The following is a 19,992-nucleotide window of genomic DNA, read 5'->3' as shown; positions in this document are numbered from 1 at the left end:
GTCTCTTTCAATTCTCAATCCATTAACCCTTGGTCCGAATTCGTATCTCTACTCTGCTGCCTATTACTTCTGTGACCTTGGCTAAGGCACTGCATCTCATGGTGTGCACATGACAGATGGATCTGATTGACAACATGGGCTCTCATCCCAGTAGGGAACATACTTTGATGTTCTCTGCTAGGTTCATTCCTCAGATGCATCCTAAAATACATTGTGATTCAGAGTATGTCCAACAGAAAAGCAGCAGTGGTGTAGTGTTGAGGGAAGAGGGACTAAGTGGCACCCAGACCATGGCAGTATGCCCCATGCCAGCTTCTAGATTCATGATTATCAGGCTGCAGCATGTGGACATAGAAAAGAGCATTTTCCCTGTGCCTCCTTGCAGTGCTAGGGATTTCAGGGACGAATCTAAACTCAGCAAAATTTCAGATCAGAAAGGAAGCAGTGTCACGGTACAACTAGGTCACATCCAGCTGAGCTGAGTGGAAGCCATGGCATGACCCCTGTAATCCGTCAAGCAAAGAATGGAGAGTCTAATTTCAGAGGCTTCAAACTCTGAATGGGGCCAAAGGGGGAATAGAACACCCTCCCTTTTTTTCAGCTCACACTGGAAGTTGATCTGAGCACTGAACTTCTTGGTTCACTCTCATTTTCTGTCTTGGAGAGAATAATAAAGATGCACCTTAGAAGAGATTGCTTCCTTTGGGAGAAACTGGCTCTGGTCTCAAATGCACAGCCTATGTTTAGCTTACATGCTGAGTAATGCTTCTGATTTTATCACCTTTGATCTAATTCTGTTAAATGCTTAGTACAGCACTCTCTTGAAAGAGAAATGAATCAATGAGGTCTCCATATGGGGAATGGGGAATGCCATGAACTCTTGATTTGATTGTATAATCCATAACAAGTTATTACTCTTATTCTTATTTATTTGTCTCCTCAGAAATAATTGGAAGATCCTTGGTAAATCCCGTGCTCTCCCTCTGGCCCATTGGTCAATTCAGTGGATTTTACCAATTAATTATGTTGGGAAACTGGGATCAAAACAATACCATTTATTTACTGACCTTCTGTCAGGCTGCCACTGGCTTCCATTCAGGAGGTACCATTAGCTGCCACCCCCTTTCCCTATGTCCTTGCCCTGCTCCCAAATGGTTTGGTTCTTTTGGGTAGTAACTTCCTTCACTAAAAAAGAACAGTTTTGCCTGACTCAGAAAAACAACTTTTAGTCAAAGAAAAGGTCTAATTGTTAGAAGGTAGTTTTACCAAGGCTCTGAGCTTCTGGTTCCTGTGCTTAAGCACTGTTAGTTGAGCTGAAATGTGATTGAAATCCCACCCCATCACTTCATCACACTCCATGATCTCATATTTCAGGTAGACCAAAGACTTTCTCAAAGCACTGAGGAGGCAGTTAGCCCTTTTATGATTGTCTTCCTGACCTCCCTTCCAGAAGGAGAAGATAACTGGGGTGACAACAGATAACTGAGCACTTGGGTACTTTCTCAGAGTTTGTTTGGACTGCAGAAGTGGAGGGACTTCCTTGTTGAGATGTCCTTATTTGGTTGGTGGGGATGTGAAAAGGAAAATCTGAACACAAATAGGAATGATTGACTCATTAGGTCTAAACATTTCTCTCATTTGGAGAGAGGGCTAAGGAGAAACGCAAAGGTGTATAGTCACAGCTAGGAAACTCCTGCTTGGAGAAGCCAATTCTAAGGCATTTTTCTTGAGAAATTCTGTATGAGGGGGAGAGGAACAGTTGCAGAATGAGTGAGCTTTTGTACCCAAGAATGGTCACTTGATAAATGGAATCACACAAAGAGGGGTTTCTAACAGACAGCTGCTCAAGCCCCAATATCATGGAGCAGCTCAAAAGCTTTGAATGGAGATGTTTGTAGTACTGGGCAGACCGCCTCAGTGTATTTGTATTTAGCTCGGAGGAATTAATCTCAGATGGCAGATGATGGGGCCATTCTTTAAACAAACTTCTTTCCATTTCAAAGCTGCTGTAAGAGAAGAAACAAGGCAGTTCATTCTTGACCTCCCTTGCCAGTCTACTAAAGGTTGGTGGCTTAGAGAACCCAATGTGTCAGAACCCAGATGATCAGTGGTGCAATAACCCAAACCTGAAATTTAAAATCACTTGAGTGACAGATGCTTGATTCATTGTCTCCCTTAAACACATGCTGTCTGGCAGGAATGCCATTTTTCAGGGGATGGGGAAGAAGCTGACTCTGGCAATGAATTTTGAGTGGGTCTTTCCATCGAATGTAACAAGGCTAAGTTTGGTGCTGAGACATAAAGGTCTTCTTCATTGGAATAACAACCAAATGCCATAACCATTTAGCATGTCATTCCCAGGATCTCAAAGAAGAAATTCTTTAAACTGTCAAGGGGGGAGGGGAAATGGAGAATGACATTGGCTTGCCCTGAGGACGAATTGGGGGGAATTTCTTTGACACTGGAACTAAAAGAAACTCTGTTGGGTTCTGTCACTGGAGATATTTAAATAGAAGATTAGAGGGTCACCCATCTGGGATGATTCAGGTACGTTTCCCTGGGCATCATGTTTGTTATCATTATCACCATCATCTTCATCATATGAAAGTTTATGATTTCTGAGGGACAGCTCTGGATTTTTCAGGTTATGGCACAGGGATGGAGTAAACTCGCAGACCCTAATATTCTAATAGGATTAGGTAGCTAGATGGCATAGTGGACCTGGATTCAGGAAGACCCGAGTTCAAATCTAGCTTCAGACACATTACCTGTGTGACCTTGGGAAGTCATTTAATTGCTGTCTTCCTCAGTTTCCTTTTCTGTAAAATGAGGATAAAGATAGCACCTTCACCTCAGAGTTGTCATGAGAATCAAATGAGATAACGTATAAAGGACTTTAGAAACCTTGAAGTGTTCTATCAATGCTAGCTTATCACTGTTATCTTCACCATACTGAAAGCTTGTGGTTTCTGAGGGACAGCTCTTGATTTTTGCCATTATGGCACAGGGATGGGAAACAGAATCCATACCATAAATCTTGGAGATCCAGTCTAGTGTCTGAAGTGGTGTTGTCCATCTGCTTTAAACTTGTGCTACATAGTCCCTAGCCCCATTTTTAAAAGTAGCAGTGTGCTCCTGCTATGAGAGGGAATGAAAATGCCCTTTATGTGGATTGTATGAGACCACCAGAAAGGTGCAGTGGGTTGCAATTATGTATATGGAGGGAAAATCAGAGGTGCCAGGAACTAGACCAATTGCTATTGCATGGCAAGAGATGGTGGATATAAGACCAATCTTGGAGTGAAGAGTGACGAACTAGTTATATAAAACTTGGTGAAGAGTCCCAAGTGAGGGCCAGAAAGCTGCTGGGAAGCTGGGAGGAATGGCTACATTTTGTACTGGACCTTCTTTCCCTGTGTTGTCAACATGACATAGGACTATTTCTGCTATTTACCTGGGACGAGATTTGTGATAAAGTTGTTAATAGTCAACATACAGTATATGACAATGTAGATTAAGCAAGGATGAGAGCTCTAGGTTGATGTCCTTCTGGTATGGTTTATCTGAATTTCAATCTAGCAAACATTTATAAGGTATCTTGCTAGATGCTGGGAAGAGAAAGACAAAAGAATCAATCGAGGTAATCTTCTTCCAACTCTGATTTTACAGCTGAGGAAGCTGAGCCTCAGGGAATTTAAGTGATTGGCTCATGGTGACCCAGCCAATAAATGACAAAGGCAAAATTTGAACTCTGGTCTCCCTATCTACAAAGCCAACACTTTGATCATTAACTACCCCAGGCTATTTCTGCTCTGTTCTCTCCCTCCAGGAGCATGTATCCTCCTAGGGAGATATAATGTTAAACAAATAATTATATGCTTATGAGAGTTTTAGGAGATAGATGCAACTGATGTAAGTAGAAGAATCAAGAAAATCTTTGCATAGGAGGTGGTGTCTGAGCTAAGCTTTGAAGGAAGCTAGAGTTTCCAAAAAGTAAGGAAGTACATGGGAGTACCTTCAGAAGCAAAGAGATAGTGCTGTAACTAACGTTGCCTCCATTTCCTGTTCCCAAAAGAAGGTTCCTTGGGGGAAAAGAGTCAAAGCAGACAACCTAACAATCTGGACCTGGCAAGATGAACAACTAACAAAAGAACTCATTTTTTTTTTTCCTGTTCTTCCTCAGAGTAGCCAGGTGGTCTGTGAGCTCTATGTCTTATTCAGGGCAGTCATAGAGTTAGAAAACTTGTACCCATAAGATCAATTTCAGTGAAACAGATTACAGAAAACATGCTTTTTCTGAAAACTGTTGTCTGCTGCCATTTTGTTTTACTATAAGCTAAATTGGGTTGTACTTTTTCCATGTCCTAAATTTGGTCTAAATCAGTCACACCCTCAAAAGTCACCATTACACAGACCCACAATTGTGTGGTGATGTCACAGAGTCCTGGTGAAAGAGATCTCCTCATGGCTGCATTCAGTTGATAATGAAACTAATAGCTTTATTCAAATATTTTAACAACGGCAGCTATTATTCCCTACAGCCTCCATTCAAGCTTTTTGATCTGTTTCTCCCTCGATAGGAGCACATAATCCCATCGGTGCCAAAGGGAGTCATACACATGTATTAAGAAAAACAAAAGGCCCCAGACTTGACCATAGCTATTGTCCCTGGCCACTGAGGGGGCAAACAGGATTTGCTTTTTCCTTGCCACCATCTCTGTGGCTGTTTGGGAGTTCACACAGGGTAGCCTATTGTGGCTAATCACTGATATCTTAGATTTCCAGTGGATATCAGGAAGTGTGAGCCATCTCTCAGTTAGCATAAAGGATCATGGGGAAAAAAAAGTCTTTTTCTTCCACTGTACAAATGATTTATGCATACAAAAACATAATACATGCTAGATATACATGACAACATATAATATAAAATATATATTTATATATCAATGACTCCCCTTGAGAGTCCCCCTGTACACATATATTACAAGCAAATGTCCCCTCCCATGGCACCATATACATATGTTCTATGCATAGAACCTAGGATATTTGCAAATACAGACACATTTTCAGCTGGCTTTTCATTGGCAGAGTAATTTATAAAAACGCAAAAAGAGATAAATAGTGTTTGGAAATGAGGAAGGCTGGATAGAGGAGGTTCCCATTGTGAGACAACTGAGGTCAAATTGAAATCCCTTCAACTTCCTTGGAATAAATCTGAAGGCATTGTTTGGTGTGTTTTCTTTGGGGGAGCTGGAGGCAGGTAGAAGGCATGATGGATAATGGACTAGAAAGCAGCCAGCCCTGCCAATCAGAAGCTGAAAAAAGCAAAGGGCGTTCATTGCCATGATGCATATGTAGTGTGTTCTCAACACATAGGATGTGAGTTCACAGCACAGCTGAGACACGTCATCTGTTTTCATGCCAGCATAAAGTGACAGGTCCAGGGTGATAGTAATAGCCAAGAGACTCTGACTAACATGGGACATGCCAGAAAGATGTGTCATTGGGATTTGTGGGGCTCATTGGAGTCATTTTCTCCAGGGTGTCATTTCATTTAGTTCCAATTGGACACTGTTATAGATCTTTGCTAAGGGCCACCTGGTGTCTTGGTTTCACATGGTACCCAAAAGGAAGCTGCCATTTTCAAACTGAAATATGCTTTTACCTTACATGAGTAGGATACATAATTGACCCTTATCAAATAAATAATACATAGAATACATAATTGACTCTGGGATTTTTTTTCTTATTGAATAACAGAAATGGGCATATTTCTAATTTACTGGCTTGAATGAGGTAAAGCCTAACTACTGATGTAGACAATAATTCATAGAATTTTAGAGTTGGAAGGGAGCTTTAAAGGGGAAGGGAAGGAAATAGATATTTATGTAGAGTCTATTATGGACCAGTGGAACAGTGGATTGAGCACTGGACTTGGAATCAGGAAGATGAGTCTTCTGAGCTCAAATCCAGGCCCAGACACTTACTGGATGTGTGACCCTGAGCCAGTCACTTAACCCTGTTTGACTCAGTTCCTTTTCTATAAAATGAGCTGGAGAAGGAAATGGCAAAGCACGCCAGTGTCTTTGTTAAGAAAACCCTAAAATGGGGTCACAAAGTGTTGGACACAACACAACACAACAATGAAATTGCCTACGTGTCCTTTACAAATATTATCATAAAGGATCTTCACAACAGTCTTGTGAGGTAGGTGTCCAGGGTCATAATACTAATAAATGTTTGAGACTTCATTTGAACTCAGGTCTTTCTGACCCCAGGAGAGAACACTGGCTGTAGAGTCAGCAGACCTGCTTTCAAATCCCAACTCTGGCACTTCTCACTGGTGTGACCTTGGGCAAATCACTTAACTTTACTTCTTGGACTTCAGTGACCTCATCTGTAAAATGAGGGAATTGAACTAGATCACCTCTGTGGTTCCTTCAAGCTCTAAGCTATGTGTCTATAATATTACAAGATAAACCCAGCTGGCCAGGACTAAAACATCAGGAAACAACAAGACGAAAGATGCTTGCATTGATTTGAACTGGGCCAGTGGTTCCCTGACAACAAGATGTAGTGGTATGGATGGGCACTGCTCAGCCTCTTTGCCCACAGGATCTCTGAAAGCAGCTTTTCTGAAATTCCTTCCATAAGGAATTCTGAAAGCCTGGCTAAAAAAAAAAAAAAACATTTCACAAAGGGGTAATATCACAATACTCAATGGTGTATTCTTTGGAATTATATGTTTAAGTATTGGAAATCTTTGAAAATTGGACTGAAAGGAATTGGACAGAGATAAGGTGAATTTTCTGAAGTGGGGAGGATTGGGAGAGGCCCAGAGTGTTGTTTGCTTCCTGGGAAGGAAAGCAAAGATCCAAGTGAGAGGGTGCTGTATTCAGGACTTGTATTCAGTGGACAGAGCCATATCTAGGAGTTTTGATACCAAGGTCTCCACAAACTATGCCCAGGACAAATTGCAGAAAGCATGCCCCCAAATTAACTTCTTAAACTGGAGAACAGTCTTCTATGAGTGAAAAACCTAGGAGACCATAAAAATCATTGTAAATGGGAGGGAGGTGCCAACAGAAGAGAAATTAGGTGGTGAGAATACCTTTTAACATCAGAGTGGGAAGACTGAGGCAGGGAGAAGAAGAATTAGGTGCTAAACTCTTGTTTCTACTGTGCAGAAGGACTGAAAATCTTCCAGGATCTTATTAATCCAGTGTTTTGGGCACCTCAATTCACCACTCTGTTACCTACTACCCAGCTTGGGATGGGAGTGGAAGGTTAGTGAAAGGAATATAAAAAAAGACCAAAAGTAAAGTTCATTCATTTTGCAGTGTTGTTATTAGTCACTTCAGTCTTACTGGGGACCAGGAAGCTCTAATATTGAGCCCCCCAGGTCTGGAGCTGCCAAACCTACACTCTTGGGACAGGTGCTTCACTCATAGTGGTGCATAAGGTAGAAAAGCCTAAGTGCTGTTTTAAGGGCAAAAGGTGCAGTTTGTTTTCCATTAAGATGGCTTGTTTTCTTCAAAAGACCTGTGATTTCATCAGCGTGATTTTCCCCTCTCACTGACAGAGATCGTAACCCTTGTTCAATTATTCAGTTGTGTCTGACTCTTTGTGACTTCATGGACCATAGCACGCCAGGTCCTTCTGTCCTCTACAATATTCTGTGGTCTGTACAAATTCATGTTCATTGCTTCCATAACACTAAATACCCATCTCATCCTCTGCCATCCTCTTTTCCTTTTGCCTTCAATTTTTCCCAACATGAATCCTTTATGTGACCAAAGTATTTAAGCTTCAGTATTAGTATTTGACCTTTTCATTAATAGCTTCAATTAAGTATTGACTGATTTGATCTCCTTGCTGTCCAAGGGACTCTCAAAAGTCAGTCTTCTCCAGCATTATAATTTCAAAGTATCAATTCTGCCATGCTTAATTTTCTTTACAACCCACTCTCATAGCCATACATTGCTACTGGGAAAGCCATTATTTTTCTCTTTCTTCAACTATTTGAGCCTCATCAGACAGCTGTTTTGTTTTCTTGCTCTTTCTTTGGAATGTTTTTTGTTGCTGCCTTCTGTACAATATTGTGAACTTCTGTCCATATGTCTTTAGGCACCCTGTCTACAAGATCTGATTGCTTAATCTATCCATCAGCTCCACTGCTTATTATATGGACTGTTTTAAAGCAAGGTGATGTTTCTGCTTTTTAATATATGATCCAGATTTGTCAGAGCTTTCCTTCCAAGGAGTAAGTGTCTTTTAATTTCATGGCTGCAATCACCATCTGCAGTAACCTTTCAGTCTGAGAACATAAAATTTGGCACTGTTTCCATTTCTTTTCCCTTTATTTGCCAGAAAGTGATGGGACCAGTTACCAATATCTTATTTTTTATTAATTAATTTATTTGTTTTCAACTTTCTACAATCACTTCCATAAATCTTAGATTTTTCTCCCCCTTGCTCCCCAAGATGGCATGCAATCTTATATGAGTCCTACACATACATTCTTACTAAATTCATTTTCACTTTAGTCATGTTGAATGCAAGAATTAAAATGAATGAGAGAAGCCATGAGAAAAACCAAAACAAAAGAGAAAATAGTCTGCCTCATTCTGCAACCTAATTCCATGGTTCTTTCTCTGGATGTGGAAGGCATTTTGCCTCAAAGGTTCATTGGGAATTTTTTAGGTCCTTGCATTGCTGTGAAGGGCTAAGTCTACCAGAAAAATTTCTCGCATGCTGTGGTTGTTACCTCTGTACAAAGTTCTCCTGGTTCTGCCCCTTTCACTCAGCATCAGTTCATATAAGTCCTTTCAAGCTTCTCTGAAGTCTTCCTGTTCCTCATTTCTCAATATCTTATATTTTTAATGTTAAGCTTCACGCCAGCTTTTATACTTCTCGCTTTCACCTTCATCAAGAGGGCTTTTAATTCCTCTTCACTTTCTACCATCTGGGTATTATTGTCTGCATATCTGATTTCTCCTGGCAACCTTAATTCCAGCTTTTAATTCATTGAACCTGGCATTTTGCATGATACACTCTGTATTTAAGTTAAATAAGGTGACGGTATACAATCTTGTCATACTTCTTTTACAATCTTAAATCAATTAGTTGTTCCCTGTTTGGTTCTAACTGTTGCTTCTTAGCCTGAATACAGGTTCCTCAGGAGACAAATAAGATAATCTGGCACTCCTAAATTTTTGAAAATTGCCACATTTTTTGTTGTGATCCACACAATCAGAGGTTTTAGTGTAGTTGGTCAAGCAGAGGTAAATGTTTCCCTGGGACTCCCTTGCTTTCTCCATAATTCAGTGAATGCTGCCAATTTGGTTTCTAGTTCCTCTGCCTCTTTGAAAAACAGCCTGCTCTTCTGGTAATCCTCGGTTCACATATTGCTAAAGCCTAGCTTGCAGTATTATAAGCATAATCTTACTGGTGTGTGAAACAAGTACAGTTGTTGAGTAATTTGAACATTTTTTAGCATTGTACTTCTCTGGGATTGAGATATAAACTGATCTTTTCCAATCCAGTGGCTACTGTTGTGTTTCCAAATTTGCTGGCATATTGAGTGCAGCACTTTAACAGCATCATCTTTTAGGATTTTAAATAGCTCCTCTGGAATTCCATCACTTCCACTAGCCTTATTGTTGGCAATGTTTCCTAAGGTCTACTTGACTTCAGTCTCCAGGATGTCTGACTCTAGTTAAGTAACCACACCATCATGGTTATTGGTGATGCTAAGATTTTTCTTGTGTAGTTCATTTGTGTATTCTTGCTATTTTTTCTTAATCTTCTCTGCTTTTGTTAAATCCTTACCATTTTGTTTTTTATCATGCCCATTTTTGCATGAAGCTTTCCCATGATATTTCTAATTTTCTTGAAGAGATCTCTTGTCTTTCCCATTCTATTGTTTTCTTCTATTTCCTTGCATTGCTCATTTAAGAAAACCTTATCTCTCTTTGCTGTTCTCTGGAATTCTGTATTCAATGGGGTACATCTTTCCTTTCCTTCTTTATTTTTCTCTTTCCTCAACTATTTGAGCCTCATCAGACAGCTGTTTTGCTTTCTTGCTCTTTCTTTGGAATGTTTTTTGTTGCTGCCTCCTGTACAATATTGTGAACCTCTGTCCATATGTCTTTAGGCACCCTGTCTACAAGATCTGATTGCTTAATCTATCCATCACCTCCACTGCTTATTCATAAAGGATGTTATTTAGGTCATTCCTGTTTGGTCTGATGGTTTCCCTTGCGTTCTTCAATTTAAGTTTGAATTTTGCAACAATAAGCTCGTGATCTGAGCCATAGTCAGCTCCAGGTCTTGTTTTAATTGACTGTATGGGATACCTTGACCTTTGACTGCCAAGTGTATAAGTCTTATTTCAGTATTGATCATCTGGTGATGTCCACATGTAGAATCACCTTTTGTGTTGCTGAAAAAAAGCTCTATGATCAGTGAATAATCTTGACAAAACTATTAGTTTCTACCCTGCTTCATTTTGTACTCACAGACCAAATTTGCCTGTCATTCCAGTTATCTTTTTATTTCCTACTTCAGCATTCCAATGCCCTATGATGAATATGATATTTTTTTGATGTTACTCCTAGCAGATGTCGGTCTTCAGAGAACTGATCAGCTTTGGCCTCTTCAGCATCAGTGGTTGGAGCATAGACTTGTATTGCTGCAACATTTAATAGTTTGCTTTGGACTCAAACAAACATCATTCTGTCATTTTTGAGATTATACCCCAGTTCTGCTTTACTCACCCTTTTATTGACTAGGAGAGCAACTCTATTTCTTCTAAGGGATTCTTGCCCACAGTAGCCTATGTAGCGATCACCAAAATTAAAGCCTTAGTAGATAGTTTTTTTCCTAAATAAGGAGGTAAAGTGTTTAAAAGGTAGCTATAGCTGCTGCTGCTGTTGCTAATGATGAGGATAAAACAGGAGATTAGACTTATAATTTCAATGTTGCAGAGAACTCTTGAATGAAGACACTCCCTCCATGAATTCAGGTCTCACCTCTGCAACTTACAGTCTTGGGAAGTTGCCAACTGAGGGCCACCCAACCAATGTGTGTAACACATAGAATTTGAACATAATTCTTCTTGGCTTCAAGGTCAGTTCTCTCTACAATATGCCAATGATAATGATAATAACTAATAATCATGGTTGGTGGTAATGGAATATTATCATGAGGTAAGAAATTATAAATATGAGGAATAGAGAGGAACATGAAAAGACTTAGATGAGCAAAGATAGAAGAAGAGCTACTGTGTACAATGACAACAACAATGGAAATAGACAAAACAATCTCCACAAAATAAAAAAAATATGTTGTGAATTTACGAAGAATAAATATGGCTCCAAAGAAATGAGACGATAGGAGAAAACTTCTTTCGCTTCTCCTTTGTAGAAGCAGCAGGCTCATGGGTAAAGAACATTAAGAGTATTGTCAGAGTTTTTTCAATAAATTGATTGACTTTTCTGATTTCTTTTTCTTCTCTTGTTTCTTGACTTTGTTGTTGTTTTAAGAGAGAGCTCTCTGTGATGGGAAGGGGAATGGGGCAGGGACACGGGAAAATTCAGGCAATGGAGAAATAAAAGGTATCCAAAACATTTTTATTTTCAAAATAAGAATCAACTGGTGACCATTGTATGGTGATGAGTTCTTTTGCACTTAGCTGAGCTGATGCTGGGATGACACACAATCTAGCAGCACCAAGCCACTACTCTAGGCATTTCAAGCCTGGTAGGATCTGCTAGAGTTTATGTTCATCTGCCACTGTCTTTGAGAATATAAGGGACCTGCCATGTACCACGGAGGAGAACTTTAGCAGAGAGAGATGGAGAACACATATATTCAATTAAAATCAGGCAGTGATTGTGTAAACCTGTGCTTTGGTCTGACTCACTCATCTATGATTACATCTCAGATTTAGGAAGATAATTAATTACCCAATAGACCGATGGGTTTATTGTATAATCCCTATCTGCACTATACTCTCATTCTGCCCCCTCCCCACTTTTGTGGTCTCTTCCTCAAGAAGGTAAGGAAAGAGAATGCATGGTGAGCTGTTTTCCTCCCAGGATATCGTTTCCTCTGGCCCCACTGTTGGCCAATGCAAAATGGCATCAAAGGGAATTTGGATTGAGTAGTTGCCATGTTCAGTCTCCCCCTGCTCCCACTGAGTTGCTGTTGGCAATGTAGCCCATTGGTATTTGCTGTCATGTTCTTCCAAGCAGGCCAAGTGCCTTTACGGTCATAATTGGCAACTTATGAAATTGAAAGTTTCTGACTGGAGGCAGATGTCATATGGAACAATGTCTTTAAAGGGGGCTTAAGCATCTTAGCCAGGGAACCATTTCTAAGATTCCAACCCTCTCCTACAGAGCTCCACCCTTTAAGGTTGGCATTTTTATTTTGGATTAGCTGAGCAAGAGAGTGTCCAGCCACAGAAAGACCTTAGCTCTTAGTGCTGCCTGAGCCTAATGTCATGGTGAATGAGCATGATTCTTTTTACACTCAAATAGAATTGCCCAATGACATCTTGGAAAAAAGAATCCCAAACCAGGATACGTTACACTAAACAGTTTGAAACTTTTACATAAAATGGAGACAACAATACCTCTGCTGCCTATTTCTTAGTATTGTTTCAAGAATCAAATGTGATGTGATATGTAAAGCATTTTGTGAAATGCTACAGTAATATATAAATACCAGCTTCTAGCTACCATTCTCATTACTGGCTATAAAAGGGGGTGTGCCCCAATGATTGGGAACTACATCTCCCAGAATCCTCTGTGGAGCTCAAAGCTTTCAGCATGCCCACTTTGGAAAGAAGAGGAGAATCTCAACGTGGGTGAGACGAATGCAGAAGTGTGGGTCCCAGAGACAGGGAGAGACGAGCAGAATATCCACATCCTGAGTAGAAGTGTTAGCCAGAGGCTTCCTCTCAGATGGGTCTAGCTCAGACATCATTATTATTTGTGTTTAGCAGCAGAACATATGCCCCTCTTAAGAAATCAGCATGGGTTAGTGTAGCCCAAGGCGCGTAAGTACTCTTCCATAAAATCGTATCTTTCCTATGTGCCAAATTGTCTCAGGCTGATAGCATAAGCATGGTTTTCCATGCGCAGGCTGGGATTAAAGTAGAACACATTTCTTCCTGGGATGATTTTTTTTCCAAATGGATCTTGGAAAGAGGACAAGACACAATCAATATCTAGTCACTAACATAATCCAAGAAAAGAGGGAAGAGTGGGCAGAAAAAACAAGCTAGTGAAAGAAAGAAAAAAAACGTAGTGTCCAGGCTACATTTCCTTTAAAGCTTATTTTCTCTCTAATCTAGGCCAACATCATAACAGCCTTGATTGGAAGGTCAGAGGTCTGGTTGACCATGATAAGATGAAGTCCCATGGTGGCTCATTTGGGAAACATGAAAGTAAGACTATATCCTGGGGAAAGAATCATGATCAGAGCAATGTAATGGGACAGGACCTCAGAAGCCATATAGATCAGCCTATAAATCTATAAGAATTCTTTTTACAAAAAGCCAAAGTGGGCAGCTAGCCTTGGTTAAAGCCCCAAGTGCAAGAGAACCACTGGTCCACAATGGCATAGAAAGTGAAAAACAAAACAGTTAAGTGGCTGAGATTTCTGGGATTTCACACTTTCTCAGAATTTCTAGCTCCTTGGTGTCATTTGTGAGTAGAGAATAGAAGAGGGTATTGGGAAGAGGCTCTATAGTTGAAGACAGGCTGATTGTATTCAAATAGCACAGACAAGCCCATATTCCAAACTTTATATTAATCCCCTTTGTGTCTTCCTTGTTTTTAGATTAAATTTGAAGAGCATAGCCTCCAGAGACAGAAGATCTGTAACCATAACCTTTGCCTATACAACCTTGGACAAGTCTGTTATTTTTCTGTGACTGTGTTTCCTTGTCTGCAATTAGGAGATTAAATTAGACTGTATGATGCCTCTAGCATCCTATGATCCTGTGAATCATTTACCAAATGGTAGTTCCATGACTCTTGGGAGCAAGGTACAGCCTGTACTTTGTGCTGAGGGATTGAACCCTCTTTAATCCTATGAAAATATATCCTAGAATATCAAATTTAAACACCTGTCAAAGTTTTTTAAACTTCAGATAGTCTTCACTAAAAATCAACCTTTGTTGTTTCCTTGTTTCTCTCTTTTTTTAATTCTTTTGCCTTTTGCCTCCCTTTCTCCCATTACTCTCTCTTCCTTTGATATATTTAACCTCCTTGTCCCCATCTCTTTTTTTCTTTCTAGTGGAAAATGCTTGACTTGCTGGCAAAGATTGCCAGTGTAGAAACATTTGATTTTCAGCACATTGGACATGGTAAATGTTCATTGGGAAGTAAGGGGCCAGCCAAACATTTTAAAGATTGCATTTTCCCCTCAGAAATTTCCACCTATCACTTTTCAAGCAAGGGACTTTTCATCTGAAGGGGAAAAAACCAGACATTACAAATATATCAGGAAGTGATGGTCTTGCAAATAGAGTTTTTCTAGGGGGTTCACTCTACATATTTGGAGAAGGTCCCTGTGTAAAACAGAGAAGAATGCAAAGCCGGACCCCCTGAGAGTCTTCGGATGCCTCTGTGACCATCCTCCCCTCTCCATCAGTGTGTGGGTACCCCATACCCTCCTAGTCTTTCATTCTACCTTTTGTCTAGACTTGCTCTTGCTGAGGGATTCGAAATGAGTCATGTCTACTTTAGTGTGCTCTTTAAGACAGCTTAATTACTTCTCTTGGAGTGAAGGTGGGGGGCACTGTGTTTTAAACCCCAACCTCAGGTTATGGTTTTGCTTACATATGGAGATATTTTAGTCAGAAGCAAATAAACAGGAGAGGAAACAAAGGTGCTGGGAAAGGGACCTTCTGAAGAAAGCTGAAATCAGACTAAATAGAAGATGACTATTGCATCTTTTTGTAAGATCAACCCTGCTCCCTCTTGTGCTGCACTGAGCATCTACCCTGTGGCAGTGGTGACCTGGAACTTCTTTGGAAGGCTGATTCTTGGTGAACGCTGCTGACAGCTGGGCCTGCTGGGTTCCTGCCTCCTCTCAGAACCTTCAGCTCTTGAGACAGATTGCTCTTTAGTTTCCTAGAAGAGAAGCCAGAAGTGTTTCGAACTTTTTAAGACCATATGGGTTCTATTTCTACAGTGGTTTGTCATCTTCCCACCAGTTATTTATTTCCCCTCTTTGGAGGGCATTGTCCTTTTTGGACAAAGCATTTGACATGGTTTCCATTCTCCCCCCTGGCATCTTGGACAAAGGTACTCCAGTTGCTTTCCATTGTATGGTCAAGGAAAATGGAACCCCCAACACAGACCCTGGGGCTTGGACTCATCTGGAGTATTGTGTTCACTTCTGGGAAACACATTTTAGAAAAGACACTGACTAACTAGATCTTGTCTACTTGTGCTGTAGTGATGATGAAAAGACCTATCATGTGAGGATCCAGTGAAAGGTCTGGAGATGTTTAGCATAGAGAGAAGAAGATTTGGGTGGGAGGAGTTAGAGCCAACTGCAAGTATTTAAAGGACTTACATGTGGAAACAATCAATACCTTGGTCAAGTACATCTACATATGGAAGAAGGATTCAATTTGCCCTGCTTGGCCCCAAGGACAGAACCAGAAGCAAGAGTGGGAATTGCAGAAAGACTCAAGGAAAAAGCCATTTTCACTCAATCAGCCCTACCTACAGGTAGAGTAGGTCACCTTCAAAAATGGCAGATTTTCCTGAAAAGGCTTACATGAACTGATGCATAGGGAAAGTGAGCAGAACCAGGAGAATGTTGTACATAATAACAACAATATTGTTTGATGAAGTGTGAATGACTTAGCTATTCTCAGCAATACAACGATCCAAAACAATCCCAAAGAACTCAAGATGAACCACACTATCTTCCTCCAGAGAAAGAACTGATATTGGTTCAATACAGACTTAAGCATGCTATTTTTCCCTTCCTTTCATTCTTTTTCTTTTATTTGAGTCTTACACAAAATGACTAATATGGAAATATTTTACATAATTGCACATGTGTCACGTATCTTATTGCTTACTGTCTCAGGAAGTGGGGAGGGGAGGGAGGAAAGGATAGAATTTGGAACTCAAAACTTGAAATAAAAATGTTTTTTTTTAAATGCCAGGTTTTCTATGTCTGAAGGCCTTTGAGCAAAGGTTGAATGATGACGTGTTGGAGAGGTTGTAAACGGAATTCTTCGTTAGGTCTTGATGAAACTAGCTGACCTCTGAGGTCCTTTCCAGTTTTCAGATTCTGTGATACTGGAACAGAGATGGGATAAGGTGAAATTAGTGACCCAAGAAGCATGAATGAAAACAGGCAGTCAACTGACATTTGTTAAGCCCCTACTACGTGTCAGGCACTGGGCTAAGCCCGGGGAAAAGAAAGAATTAACCAGAAAATACAAAAGCCAAACAAAGGGACCCCTGAAGTAGAAAGACTTTATCTTCTGTGTACCTTTTGAGGCCGCTGGGTAGTGCAGTAGATAGAGCACTGTGCCTGGAGTCAGGAAGACCTAAGGTCAGATCTAGCCTCAGACACTTACTATCTGTGTGACACTGGATTAATCTATGTTTACTTCAACTGTAAGATGGGGATCATAATAGCGCCTACCTCCCAAGGTTACTATGAGAATCCAATGAGAGTAAAGAGCTTAACACAATGCCTGCCACATAATAGGTGCTTAATAGATGTTTATTCCCTTTTTTTCCAACTCCAGATCTGAGGCCCCCAGATCACTCACTTTTCTTCCCCTAAGGTACTTCCTGTCCATTCTACCTAGGCCTCCTTATCACAGTTTCACTAAGGGATAATCCACTGGGCCTGCCCCATGTCCCATCCCCTTTGAACGCTCCCAGACTGGGAGAAGTCAGTCACAGACTAACACAATCCCACACTTGGAAGGAACTTGCAAGATCATTTGTTCAATTTAATTTAATAAGTACCTATTGAATAAGTGAGTGAATGAATGAATGAACCAAAGTATTTATCCGTGCAAAGTACTGTGCTTAAGCTGTCCTCTGAGGAAGCTCACATTCTCATGAGGGATACAACACCCAGGGAAGGTTTCAGCTACAGGTCAGATGGGAAGACCCCGTGGTCCCGAGGGTGCAGCAGTAAAGCCAATGATGTTACCTCTGCTTACTGTCATTTTCACTTACAAAACCATGTCCATTTCTGCTGTTGAACCATTTGATGGTGCCAAGGACTTTGATGACAAGATATTCTTTTCTGAGTCCTCAGTAGCTGTGCCTACAGCACCTGCAGGAGAAGTCACCGGATTGCCCTCCCAGAGGGGTTGGCTTCCTAGGATGATGACTGAGGGCACTGGAAACATGGCTGTTTTCAAGGCTTTAGGGTTCAGAGTCCTGGGTCACCTCCATCAAGATCTGAGGAGAGTTGTCAAGGTCACAACGGTAGCTTGGCTTGCCTGATCCATTTTGCCTCCTGTCTCTACCCCAAGGCTCCTTGCTACTTCTTATTAAGATCCAGTCTGCCATAGGGGTTGGAGAGTCAGTCTTTAAGTTTCTCCCACATTCTAGCTGTATGCCATAGGCAAAAGAATGAATCTCCCAGAACTCCCAGATAACTATATAGAATTTTACATTTCAGACTATTTGCTGATTTGCTTTGGCAGAGGGAGTTTACATAATGAAAGTTCTCTATACCAATGGAATCACAAGACTGGAACCTCCTCACCCTCCAAAATATAAATCCACTAGTGATGTGGTTACTCCATTTACATTGACTCAAAGCTCAGCTGTGCTACTTACTCTTTGTGTGAACATGAGCAGTTTATTTTCCCTCTCAGTCTCAGTTTCCTCGTTTGAAAATTAAGCATCAAATCTAAGAGTACTGGAACCAGCTCAGAAAAGCTTGTGAGGGATGATTGTTAAATTTTAAGTATGAGCATTTACACCTCAGAAATTGGCAAAGACTTCAAATCAAGGCTTAATTTATGGCTTGGTAGAATGTTTAGACTTAAGAAAGTTATGGGGAAAGTGTTCATGTAGATTAAACTTAAAAATGTGTCTTGCATAAATGTGTTTTCTTTGGAGTGCTGGTCATTGAATATTTGCCAACACACCTCTCATGTCACTGTGATAACTACTCAGTGTATTCAGTGTATAAGACAGGTATATAAGTAAATAGAATATGGACTGGAATGGGGTAAGTGTGTAAGAGAGGTCATCTAGAGAAAGATAGAGCTTGAGGAGAGGAGGGATGACTTCAGACATCAAAGAAACTTTTCTTCTGTCAGGAGGTGGCCCCTAACCTGAATATTGAAGGAAGGATCTCAAAAGATGAAGGTGGAACTCTAGAGAGAGTCCACTTTCTGAGTTGTTGTTTAGTTGTGTCCAACTCTCTGTGACCCCATTTGGAGTTTTCTTTGCAAAAATACTGGAGTAGTTTGCCATTTCCTTCTCCAGCTCATTTTACATTTGAGGAAAGTGAGGCAAACAGGGTTAAGTGACTTGCCCTGCGTCACACTGCTAGTTAATATCTGAGGTTGGATTTGAACTTAGGAAGATGAGCTTTCCTCATTCCACACCCAGTGCTCTACCCACTGCAGCATCACCTAGCTGCCCTTCTACTCCCTGAAAGGGTGTTTGAATAAAAGGGAGTGAGGAGAGGCTAAGGTAAGCTTTAGGAATGGCTAGTAGTCCATTTTAGCTAGAACATAGCATATGTAAGGCAGAGTAATGTAAAATAAAGCTCAAAGGTAGGCTCATCAATTTAGCACTAGATAGGACTGCAGAGGCCATCTACTCCAACATCCTCATTACACAAATGGGGAAACTGAATCCCAGAGGAGTGAAGTGACTTGGGAGTTCAAACTCAGATTCTCTTACTTCAAATCTCCTGGTAGGTCTGCTGTATCATGCTACCTCTCTAGTCTGGGATGGGATCTTAGAGAGCCTTGAATGCCAGAAGAAGCAATTTATATTTTATCATATTGGTAGCAAGGAGGCAGTGAACATGAGTAGGGTAATGACATGGGCAGAGCTATCCGTGAGGAAGATTACTTTTACAGAATTGTGAATGATATATTGGAGAAAAGATTGGCAGCAAGATAACCAATTAGAAAACTATTATAATAGAGTAGGTATAAAGAGCTGAGAACCTAATCCAGACTGATGGAAGTCTGTGTAGCTTTTAGTTATGCAGTATAAAAGACACAAGATGCAAAAGATGTTACAAGATACATTTAAGAGATGGTACAGAGGCAGAATTGACAGATCCCTAAGATGACTGAATACATGAATGTGAAAGGAAGGGAAAAGTTGAAAATGACATGAAGGCTGGGAAACTAGGAGAGTCTATAGCAGCAGAGAGAGGCAAGTTAGAAGGAGGGAAAGGGTTGGGAAGTGTTTTTGTTGCTAATGTTGTTAGGAGGGTGGGAATGATGCCTCCACTTGGAACTTGTTTAGTTTGAAGTCTGGGTAAGACATTCAGTAGGAGACTAGGTGTCCAGCAAACAACTGGACACACAGGAGGCTAAGGTACCAATCTGCTGTGGTCGGCTGAATTGAAACCATGAAAGTAGATGGCATCACCAGGTCAGAGAGCTTAATAAAGGAGAAGACACAGAAAGAGAAAGGATGCAAGGAGGGAGGGAGAGAGAGAGAGAGAGAGAGAGAGAGAGAGAGAGAGAGAGAGAGAGAGAGAGAGAGAGACTCTCTCACACACCGACGGAGATAAAGACAGAGAGAGACAAAGACAGAGAGAGAGAAGATAGAGATAGAAACAGAGAGAGGCAAAGACAGACAGAGAGAAGACAGAGACAGAAACAGAGAGAGACAAAGAAGGGGGAGAGAGACAGAGAAAGAAGGGGGAAAGAGAGAGACAGAGAGACAGTCCCTTCTCCAAAGGAGAGAGGAGGAGGAGGAGGAGGAGGAGGAGGAGGAGGAGGAG

This window comes from Notamacropus eugenii, chromosome 6 (assembly GCF_028372415.1).
Source record: "Notamacropus eugenii isolate mMacEug1 chromosome 6, mMacEug1.pri_v2, whole genome shotgun sequence".
Classification (NCBI taxonomy): Eukaryota; Metazoa; Chordata; class Mammalia; order Diprotodontia; family Macropodidae; genus Notamacropus; species Notamacropus eugenii.
The sequence above is the reverse complement of the archived record's forward strand: the minus strand, read 5'-3'. Positions refer to the sequence as shown.